Here is an 11598-nt window from a genome sequence, read left to right on the forward strand (position 1 = left end):
AAAGCTGGTACTGCACTTACCCCTGGTACCCCAACGCCTGGTACCTGACGGGCGAGAGGCTGATTTTTCGCTATTTGCGGCCGACCGAGGGAACCAGACAAAGCGGACACTTTACGGCGCAAGAGCCGTTGGCACTTAGAAATTTTTCGACAAAGTTGGCGCGAGCTCCAGAAGGAGAGGCTGATTTTTCGCTATTTGTGGCCGACCGAGGGAACCAGGCAAAGCGGACACTTTACGGCGCAAGAGCCGTTGGCACTTAGAAATTTTTTGACAAAGTTGGCGCGAGCTCCAGAAGGAGAGGCTGATTTTTCGCTATTTGTGGCCGACCGAGGGAACCAGGCAAAGCGGACACTTTACGGCGCAAGAGCCGTTGGCACTTAGAAATTTTTTGACAAAGTTGGCGCGAGCTCCAGAAGGAGAGGCTGATTTTTCGCTATTTGTGGCCGACCGAGGGAACCAGGCAAAGCGGACACTTTACGGCGCAAGAGCCGTTGGCACTTAGAAAATATTCGCCAAAGTTGGCACGAGCTCCAGAAGGAGAGGCTGATTTTTCGCTATTTGTGGCCGACCGAGGGAACCAGACAAAGCGGACACATTACGGCGCAAGAGCCGTTGGCACTTAGAAAATATTCGCCAAAGTTGGCACGAGCTCCAGAAGGAGAGGCTGATTTTTCGCTATTTGTGGCCGACCGAGGGAACCAGACAAAGCGGACACTTTACGGCGCAAGAGCCGTTGGCACTTGCGCGAGCTCCAGAAGGAGAGGCTGATTTTTCGCTATTTGTGGCCGACCGAGGGAACCAGACAAAGCGGACACTTTACGGCGCAAGAGCCGTTGGCACTTAGAAAATATTCGCCAAAGTTGGCACGAGCTCCAGAAGGAGAGGCTGATTTTTCGCCGTTTGTGGCCGACCGAGGGAACCAGACAAAGCGGACACTTTACGGCGCAAGAGCCGTTGGCACTTAGGCGAGCTCCAGAAGGAGAGGCTGATTTTTCGCTATTTGTGGCCGACCGAGGGAACCAGGCAAAGCGGACACATTACGGCGCAAGAGCCGTTGGCACTTAGAAAATATTCGCCAAAGTTGGCACGAGCTCCAGAAGGAGAGGCTGATTTTTCGCTATTTGTGGCCGACCGAGGGAACCAGGCAAAGCGGACACTTTACGGCGCAAGAGCCGTTGGCACTTAGAAATTTTTTGACAAAGTTGGCGCGAGCTCCAGAAGGAGAGGCTGATTTTTCGCCGTTTGTGGCCGACCGAGGGAACCAGGCAAAGCGGACACATTACGGCGCAAGAGCCGTTGGCACTTAGGCGAGCTCCAGAAGGAGAGGCTGGTTTTTCGCTATTTGTGGCCGACCGAGGGAACCAGGCAAAGCGGACACATTACGGCGCAAGAGCCGTTGGCACTTAGGCGAGCTCCAGAAGGAGAGGCTGATTTTTCGCCGTTTGTGGCCGACCGAGGGAACCAGGCAAAGCGGACACATTACGGCGCAAGAGCCGTTGGCACTTAGGCGAGCTCCAGAAGGAGAGGCTGGTTTTTCGCTATTTGTGGCCGACCGAGGGAACCAGGCAAAGCGGACACATTACGGCGCAAGAGCCGTTGGCACTTAGGCGAGCTCCAGAAGGAGAGGCTGATTTTTCGCCGTTTGTGGCCGACCGAGGGAACCAGGCAAAGCGGACACATTACGGCGCAAGAGCCGTTGGCACTTAGGCGAGCTCCAGAAGGAGAGGCTGATTTTTCGCCGTTCGTGGCCGACCGAGGGAACCAGGCAAAGCGGACACATTACGGCGCAAGAGCCGTTGGCACTTAGAAAATATTCGCCAAAGTTGGCACGAGCTCCAGAATGAGAGGCTGATTTTTCGCCGTTTGTGGCCGACCGAGGGAACCAGGCAAAGCGGACACATTACGGCGCAAGAGCCGTTGGCACTTAGGCGAGCTCCAGAAGGAGAGGCTGATTTTTTCGCTATTTGTGGCCGACCGAGGGAACCAGGCAAAGCGGACACATTACGGCGCAAGAGCCGTTGGCACTTAGAAAATATTCGCCAAAGTTGGCACGAGCTCCAGAATGAGAGGCTGATTTTTCGCCGTTTGTGGCCGACCGAGGGAACCAGACAAAGCGGACACATTACGGCGCAAGAGCCGTTGGCACTTAGGCGAGCTCCAGAAGGAGAGGCTGATTTTTCGCTATTTGTGGCCGACCGAGGGAACCAGGCAAAGCGGACACTTTACGGCGCAAGAGCCGTTGGCACTTAGAAAATATTCGCCAAAGTTGGCACGAGCTCCAGAAGGAGAGGCTGATTTTTCGCCGTTTGTGGCCGACCGAGGGAACCAGACAAAGCGGACACATTACGGCGCAAGAGCCGTTGGCACTTAGGCGAGCTCCAGAAGGAGAGGCTGATTTTTCGCTATTTGTGGCCGACCGAGGGAACCAGGCAAAGCGGACACTTTACGGCGCAAGAGCCGTTGGCACTTAGAAAATATTCTGAAATTCTCACCGACCTCCGTGGTGGAGAGGCCGAATTTTCGACATTCGTGGCCGACCGGGGAACCGTCGCCACTCGGACAACTTGTGCGGCAGCCCTCGGTGATTTTAGGACCGCTTTTTCACCCTCGCTGTCCGACCGGAGAACCGTCGTAGCTCGGACAGTTCGTGTGCCAGCATCCGCTGGCACTTAGAAAATTTTAAAAAAGAAAAAAATAGTCTTCTGCATATACGTTCTGACTATATTTTGCGATTAGGGGGTAAAGGTAATGAGTACAGTGACTAGGGGGACCAACTCATCGTACTCTGGCGCACCAACACGCCAAGGTTGGTACTGCACTTAGGCTGATTTTTGCGCTATTCGCGGCCGACCGGGGAACCAGCGCGGAGCGGACACATTACGGCGAATGAGCCGTTGGCACTTAGAAAATTTTTGAGCTTTTTTCGAACTTCCGTGAGGCTGATTTTGCGCTATTCGCGGCCGACCGGGGAACCAGCGCGGAGCGGACACATTACGGCGAATGAGCCGTTGGCACTTAGAAAATTTTTGAGCTTTTTTCGAACTTCCGTGAGGCTGATTTTGCGCTATTCGCGGCCGACCGGGGAACCAGCGCGGAGCGGACACATTACGGCGAATGAGCCGTTGGCACTTAGAAAATTTTTGAGCTTTTTTCGGACTTCCGTGTGGAGCTTTGGGGCCGTTCCGCCTAACTTTTTATGCCCGATTAGGCTTCCAGGGAGGCGGCTAAGCATTATTGACCAATCATGGAGCTTTTTTCGGACTTCCGTGTGGAGCTTTGGGGCCGTTCCGCCTAACTTTTTATGCCCGATTAGGCTTCCAGGGAGGCGGCTAAGCATTATTGACCAATCATGGAGCTTTTTTGGGACTTCCGTGTGGAGCTTTGGGGCCGTTCCGCCTAACTTTTTATGCCCGATTAGGCTTCCAGGGAGGCGGCTAAGCATTATTGACCAATCATGGAGCTTTTTTGGGACTTCCGTGTGGAGCTTTGGAGCCGTTCCGCCTAACTTTTTATGCCCGATTAGGCTTCCAGGGAGGCGGCTAAGCATTATTGACCAATCATGGAGCTTTTTTGGGACTTCCGTGTGGAGCTTTGGGGCCGTTCCGCCTAGCTTTTTATGCCCGATTAGGCTTCCAGGGAGGCGGCTAAGCATTATTGACCAATCATGGAGCTTTTTTGGGACTTCCGTGTGGAGCTTTGGGGCCGTTCCGCCTAGCTTTTTATGCCCGATTAGGCTTCCAGGGAGGCGGCTAAGCATTATTGACCAATCATGGAGCTTTTTTGGGACTTCCGTGTGGAGCTTTGGGGCCGTTCCGCCTAGCTTTTTATGCCCGATTAGGCTTCCAGGGAGGCGGCTAAGCATTATTGACCAATCATGGAGCTTTTTTGGGACTTCCGTGTGGAGCTTTGGGGCCGTTCCGCCTAGCTTTTTATGCCCGATTAGGCTTCCAGGGAGGCGGCTAAGCATTATTGACCAATCATGGAGCTTTTTTGGGACTTCCGTGTGGAGCTTTGGGGCCGTTCCGCCTAGACTTTTTATGCCCGATTAGGCTTCCAGGGAGGCGGCTAAGCATTATTGACCAATCATGGAGCTTTTTTGGGACTTCCGTGTGGAGCTTTGGGGCCGTTCCGCCTAGCTTTTTATGCCCGATTAGGCTTCCAGGGAGGCGGCTAAGCATTATTGACCAATCATGGAGCTTTTTTGGGACTTCCGTGTGGAGCTTTGGGGCCGTTCCGCCTAGCTTTTTATGCCCGATTAGGCTTCCAGGGAGGCGGCTAAGCATTATTGACCAATCATGGAGCTTTTTTGGGACTTCCGTGTGGAGCTTTGGGGCCGTTCCGCCTAGCTTTTTATGCCCGATTAGGCTTCCAGGGAGGCGGCTAAGCATTATTGACCAATCATGGAGCTTTTTTGGGACTTCCGTGTGGAGCTTTGGGGCCGTTCCGCCTAGCTTTTTATGCCCGATTAGGCTTCCAGGGAGGCGGCTAAGCATTATTGACCAATCATGGAGCTTTTTTGGGACTTCCGTGTGGAGCTTTGGGGCCGTTCCGCCTAGCTTTTTATGCCCGATTAGGCTTCCAGGGAGGCGGCTAAGCATTATTGACCAATCATGGAGCTTTTTTGGGACTTCCGTGTGGAGCTTTGGGGCCGTTCCGCCTAGCTTTTTATGCCCGATTAGGCTTCCAGGGAGGCGGCTAAGCATTATTGACCAATCATGGAGCTTTTTTGGGACTTCCGTGTGGAGCTTTGGGGCCGTTCCGCCTAGCTTTTTATGCCCGATTAGGCTTCCAGGGAGGCGGCTAAGCATTATTGACCAATCATGGAGCTTTTTTGGGACTTCCGTGTGGAGCTTTGGGGCCGTTCCGCCTAGCTTTTTATGCCCGATTAGGCTTCCAGGGAGGCGGCTAAGCATTATTGACCAATCATGGAGCTTTTTTGGGACTTCCGTGTGGAGCTTTGGGGCCGTTCCGCCTAGCTTTTTATGCCCGATTAGGCTTCCAGGGAGGCGGCTAAGCATTATTGACCAATCATGGAGCTTTTTTGGGACTTCCGTGTGGAGCTTTGGGGCCGTTCCGCCTAGCTTTTTATGCCCGATTAGGCTTCCAGGGAGGCGGCTAAGCATTATTGACCAATCATGGAGCTTTTTTGGGACTTCCGTGTGGAGCTTTGGGGCCGTTCCGCCTAGCTTTTTATGCCCGATTAGGCTTCCAGGGAGGCGGCTAAGCATTATTGACCAATCATGGAGCTTTTTTGGGACTTCCGTGTGGAGCTTTGGGGCCCGTTCCGCCTAGCTTTTTATGCCCGATTAGGCTTCCAGGGAGGCGGCTAAGCATTATTGACCAATCATGGAGCTTTTTTGGGACTTCCGTGTGGAGCTTTGGGGCCGTTCCGCCTAGCTTTTTATGCCCGATTAGGCTTCCAGGGAGGCGGCTAAGCATTATTGACCAATCATGGAGCTTTTTTGGGACTTCCGTGTGGAGCTTTGGGGCCGTTCCGCCTAGCTTTTTATGCCCGATTAGGCTTCCAGGGAGGCGGCTAAGCATTATTGACCAATCATGGAGCTTTTTTGGGACTTCCGTGTGGAGCTTTGGGGCCGTTCCGCCTAGCTTTTTATGCCCGATTAGGCTTCCAGGGAGGCGGCTAAGCATTATTGACCAATCATGGAGCTTTTTTGGGACTTCCGTGTGGAGCTTTGGGGCCGTTCCGCCTAGCTTTTTATGCCCGATTAGGCTTCCAGGGAGGCGGCTAAGCATTATTGACCAATCATGGAGCTTTTTTGGGACTTCCGTGTGGAGCTTTGGGGCCGTTCCGCCTAGCTTTTTATGCCCGATTAGGCTTCCAGGGAGGCGGCTAAGCATTATTGACCAATCATGGAGCTTTTTTGGGACTTCCGTGTGGAGCTTTGGGGCCGTTCCGCCTAGCTTTTTATGCCCGATTAGGCTTCCAGGGAGGCGGCTAAGCATTATTGACCAATCATGGAGCTTTTTTGGGACTTCCGTGTGGAGCTTTGGGGCCGTTCCGCCTAGCTTTTTATGCCCGATTAGGCTTCCAGGGAGGCGGCTAAGCATTATTGACCAATCATGGAGCTTTTTTGGGACTTCCAGCCGGTGCTTTGGGGGCCTTCCCCCTCACTTTCTACGCCCGATTGGGCTTCCAGGGACGCGGCTAAGCATTTTTAACAGAAATGGAGCTTTTTGCGGAGCTCCAGCCGGTGCCACCGGCAGGCCGTGCACGCGGACGAGATGACCGAAAGAAGCTCCAGGAGAGCGGATGGACGCTTTTTAAGCACCGAGGCGGAGATCGCGGAGCTTTAATAGACTTCCAGCGGGCCCAAAGCGGCCAGGCAGACGGCGCAGCGCGACCTGGTACCTCGCACGGGACGCATCGCCCCCCCCGCGCACAGTTCCAGGGGGCCGGGATGACGTTTCAAAGCTGCCGCTGCAGCTGCGGCGGGGAGTGGCCTCCCTCCGGTGGACACGACGAGTAAATGACACCGGCCGCTGACGCAAACCCACGCCGGACAGGAGAGCTCAAAAGCCGGGTAACATTTCAAGGAAGACCCCCCCTGCGCAGACCTCCACTAGGCCGGGATGACTGTTCAGCTGTGGCGGGGAGTGGCCTCCCTCCGGTCGGCACGACGAGTAAATGACACCGGCCGCTGACGCAAACCCACGCCGGACAGGAGAGCTCAAAAGCCGGGTAACATTTCAAGGAAGACCCCCCCTGCGCAGACCTCCACTAGGCCGGGATGACTGTTCAGCTGTGGCGGGGAGTGGCCTCCCTCCGGTCGGCACGACGAGTAAATGACACCGGCCGCTGACGCAAACCCACGCCGGACAGGAGAGCTCAAAAGCCGGGTAACATTTCAAGGAAGACCCCCCCTGCGCAGACCTCCACTAGGCCGGGATGACTGTTCAGCTGTGGCGGGGAGTGGCCTCCCTCCGGTCGGCACGACGAGTAAATGACACCGGCCGCTGACGCAAACCCACGCCGGACAGGAGAGCTCAAAAGCCGGGTAACATTTCAAGGAAGACCCCCCCTGCGCAGACCTCCACTAGGCCGGGATGACTGTTCAGCTGCGGCGGGGAGTGGCCTCCCTCCGGTCGGCACGACGAGTAAATGACACCGGCCGCTGACGCAAACCCACGCCGGACAGGAGAGCTCAAAAGCCGGGTAACATTTCAAGGAAGACCCCCCCTGCGCAGACCTCCACTAGGCCGGGATGACTGTTCAGCTGTGGCGGGGAGTGGCCTCCCTCCGGTCGGCACGACGAGTAAATGACACCGGCCGCTGACGCAAACCCACGCCGGACAGGAGAGCTCAAAAGCCGGGTAACATTTCAAGGAAGACCCCCCCTGCGCAGACCTCCACTAGGCCGGGATGACTGTTCAGCTGCGGCGGGGAGTGGCCTCCCTCCGGTCGGCACGACGAGTAAAGCTATTTAGGAAAATCTGAGATAAATATCACTTGCATAATAATTTGGAACACGGTCCCGTGTTCCAAATTATTATGCAAAATGTATTTAGACACCAGCAATCGCACTTAGATTTGTTTCTTTTTTCTTTCTTTTAGCTTCCATAATGTTACCGGGCGCTGACGCAAACCCACGCCCGGCAGGAGAGCTCAAAAGCCGGGTAACATTTCAAGGAAGCTATTTAGGAAAATCTGAGATAAATATCCTTTGCATAATAATTTGGAACACGGTCCCGTGTTCCAAATTATTATGCAAAATGTATTTAAGTGTCATAAAGATTACATTTTTTGTTTTTCAAGTACTGAAATCACCCTCAGTCATGGTACAGTCCATGGTAGTCTGCCAGGTGAGCGCAATTGTAGTAATTAACAAGTCTATTTAAGTTCCGCGTTTTTAAGCGTTCGGCCATTTCGTTCAACCATGGGGAGGAAAAAGGATCTCTCTGCTGTCGAGAAGCGTGAAATCGTTCGATGCCTTGGACAAGGTATGCAGACATTCGATATTGCACGAAAGCTTAAGCGCGACCATCGAACTTTGAAGAAATTCGTCGCTGATTCGGAGCAAACGCGCGTTCGTGCAGACAAAGGCACGACAAGGAAGGTTTCTGCAAGACAAACAAATCGAATCAAGAGGGCGGCTGCAAGCATGCCACTAAAGACGAGCAAACAAATATTCGACGCTGCTGGTGCCAGTGAAGTCCCACGAACGACGAGGTGCAGGATCCTCCAGAGGCTTGCAGTTGTGCGGAAACCCTCCATTCGGCCACCCCTGAACAACGCGAACAAGCAGAAACGGCTGCAGTGGGCCCAGACTTACATGAAGACAAATTTTCAGACAGTCCTGTTCACCGACGAGTGCCGTGCCACCTTGGATGGGCCAGGTAGGGTTTTTTAAGTTTTTCCTTGCACTTTTGAGAGCTCAGGGGATGCTTTGAGAATAATTGTCAATTTCTGTCAATGTGAAGCCCTTTGAGACTGCTTGTGATTTAGGGCTATACAAATAAACTTGATTTGACTTGACTTTACAGATGGATGGAGTCGTGGATGGTTGGTGGACGGCCACGATAGCCCAACAAGGCTGCGGCGTCAGCAGGGAGGTGGCGGAGTGATGTTTTGGGCCGGAATCATGGGGAGAGAGCTGCTTGGCCCCTTTAGGGTCCCTGAAGGCGTCAAAATTACGTCTGTTAACTACGTGGAATTTCTGACTCAACACTTCTGTCCATGGTACAACAGGAAGAACCGTGCTTTCCGTCAAAAGATCATCTTCATGCATGACAATGCACCGTCTCATGCTGCAAGAAATACGTCAACGTCTTTGGCATCTATGGGAATAAAGGGAGAGAAACTGATGGTGTGGCCCCCATGCTCCCCTGACCTCAATCCTATTGAAAACTTGTGGAGCATCGTCAAGCAGAAAATCTACGAAGGTGGGAGGCAGTTCAATTCCAAAGAGCAGCTCTGGCAGGCTATTCTTAGATCCTGCCAAGAAATTCAACCAGAAACTGTACAAAAACTCACAAGTTCAGTGGATGGAAGAATCGTGAAGCTGCTGTTGAACAAAGGGTCCTATGTTAAAATGTAACTTTGTTTTTTATTGAAATAAAGGGTCCTATGTTAAAATGTAACTTGTTTGTCTTTTCTTTGAAATAGCTTTTGATTTCAGTAAATATGACCTCCTAATGCTGTAAATTCTTAAGATGGGCATTTCAGTTCATAAAAACCTATAAAATGTTATAAAACTCTGTTGTGCGTAATAATGTGGAACAGTGCATTTTAAGTTTTTTATTTTTTAAAAATTCTGTGATCATTCGGAGGTTTGTTCAATAAAATTAGAATTCATCAAAATAATGGTTGATGACTTGAAAATTATGCTGACTCATTTTGCATCGACTATTTAGGAAAATCTGAGATAAATGTCACTTGCATAATAATTTGGAACACGGTGTAAGTGCGATTGCTGGTGTATTTACTCGTCGTGTCCACCGGAGGACGGCAAATCCCCGCCGCAGCTGCAGCGGCAGCGCTTAAATGTCTTCCCGGCCGCCTGGAACTCTGCACGGGGCGTGTTTCGTCCCGCGCAGCGGTACCAGATCGCGCTGCGCCGTCAGCCGAGCCGCGCGCGGTCCGCTGGAAGTCTACACTGTGTTCCAAATTATTATGCAAATTGTATTTATGTGTCATAAAGATTACATTTTTTGTTTTTCAATTAAACTCATGGATGGTATTACGTGTCAGGGCTCTTTGGATCACTGAGATCAATCTCAGACACCGGGGATCATTACCGGCCAGTTGAGCCCAAATTAAGGAAAAACTACTTAAGAATGGTGTTCCACATTATTAAGCAGATAATTTGAAGTTCGCTTTGAGCAGTGGCGGACGCCAACCCACGACCGGTGGGAGAGCTCGGAGGGCGGATGGGCTTTCAAGGAAGCCCCCCAGGCCGGTCCCACTCGCACTTAGAATTTTTTTTTTTTTTGGCTTCCATAATGTACCGGGCGCGGACGCGAAACCCACGCCGGGCAGGAGAGCTCGAAAGGCGGCTAAGCATTCAAGGAAGCACCGTCTGGAGCTTCAGAGCCGTTCCGCCTGACTTTTAACGTAGAGTACCGGGCGCAAACCACTAACTCAAGCCCGGCATGGCAGCTCGAAAGGCGGCTAAGCATTCAAGGAAGCACCGTCTGGAGCTTCAGAGCCGTTCCGCCTGACTTTTAACGTAGAGTACCGGGCGCAAACCACTAACTCAAGCCCGGCATGGCAGCTCGAAAGGCGGCTAAGCATTCAAGGAAGCACCGTCTGGAGCTTCAGAGCCGTTCCGCCTGACTTTTAACGTAGAGTACCGGGCGCAAACCACTAACTCAAGCCCGGCATGGCAGCTCGAAAGGCGGCTAAGCATTCAAGGAAGCACCGTCTGGAGCTTCAGAGCCGTTCCGCCTGACTTTTAACGTAGAGTACCGGGCGCAAACCACTAACTCAAGCCCGGCATGGCAGCTCGAAAGGCGGCTAAGCATTCAAGGAAGCACCGTCTGGAGCTTCAGAGCCGTTCCGCCTGACTTTTAACGTAGAGTACCGGGCGCAAACCACTAACTCAAGCCCGGCATGGCAGCTCGAAAGGCGGCTAAGCATTCAAGGAAGCACCGTCTGGAGCTTCAGAGCCGTTCCGCCTGACTTTTAACGTAGAGTACCGGGCGCAAACCACTAACTCAAGCCCGGCATGGCAGCTCGAAAGGCGGCTAAGCATTCAAGGAAGCACCGTCTGGAGCTTCAGAGCCGTTCCGCCTGACTTTTAACGTAGAGTACCGGGCGCAAACCACTAACTCAAGCCCGGCATGGCAGCTCGAAAGGCGGCTAAGCATTCAAGGAAGCACCGTCTGGAGCTTCAGAGCCGTTCCGCCTGACTTTTAACGTAGAGTACCGGGCGCAAACCACTAACTCAAGCCCGGCATGGCAGCTCGAAAGGCGGCTAAGCATTCAAGGAAGCACCGTCTGGAGCTTCAGAGCCGTTCCGCCTGACTTTTAACGTAGAGTACCGGGCGCAAACCACTAACTCAAGCCCGGCATGGAAAGGCGGCTAAGCATTCAAGGAAGCACCGTCTGGAGCTTCAGAGCCGTTCCGCCTGACTTTTAACGTAGAGTACCGGGCGCAAACCACTAACTCAAGCCCGGCATGGCAGCTCGAAAGGCGGCTAAGCATTCAAGGAAGCACCGTCTGGAGCTTCAGAGCCGTTCCGCCTGACTTTTAACGTAGAGTACCGGGCGCAAACCACTAACTCAAGCCCGGCATGGCAGCTCGAAAGGCGGCTAAGCATTCAAGGAAGCACCGTCTGGAGCTTCAGAGCCGTTCCGCCTGACTTTTAACGTAGAGTACCGGGCGCAAACCACTAACTCAAGCCCGGCATGGCAGCTCGAAAGGCGGCTAAGCATTCAAGGAAGCACCGTCTGGAGCTTCAGAGCCGTTCCGCCTGACTTTTAACGTAGAGTACCGGGCGCAAACCACTAACTCAAGCCCGGCATGGCAGCTCGAAAGGCGGCTAAGCATTCAAGGAAGCGACGCCGGCCGGTCCGCGGGCCAAATAGGGTCCAGTAAAGTACCGGGCGCGGCCACTAACGCCTTGTGGCGGTCGCCT

This window comes from Syngnathus typhle, unplaced genomic scaffold, assembly GCF_033458585.1.
Source record: "Syngnathus typhle isolate RoL2023-S1 ecotype Sweden unplaced genomic scaffold, RoL_Styp_1.0 HiC_scaffold_130, whole genome shotgun sequence".
In the NCBI taxonomy this organism is placed as follows: Eukaryota; Metazoa; Chordata; class Actinopteri; order Syngnathiformes; family Syngnathidae; genus Syngnathus; species Syngnathus typhle.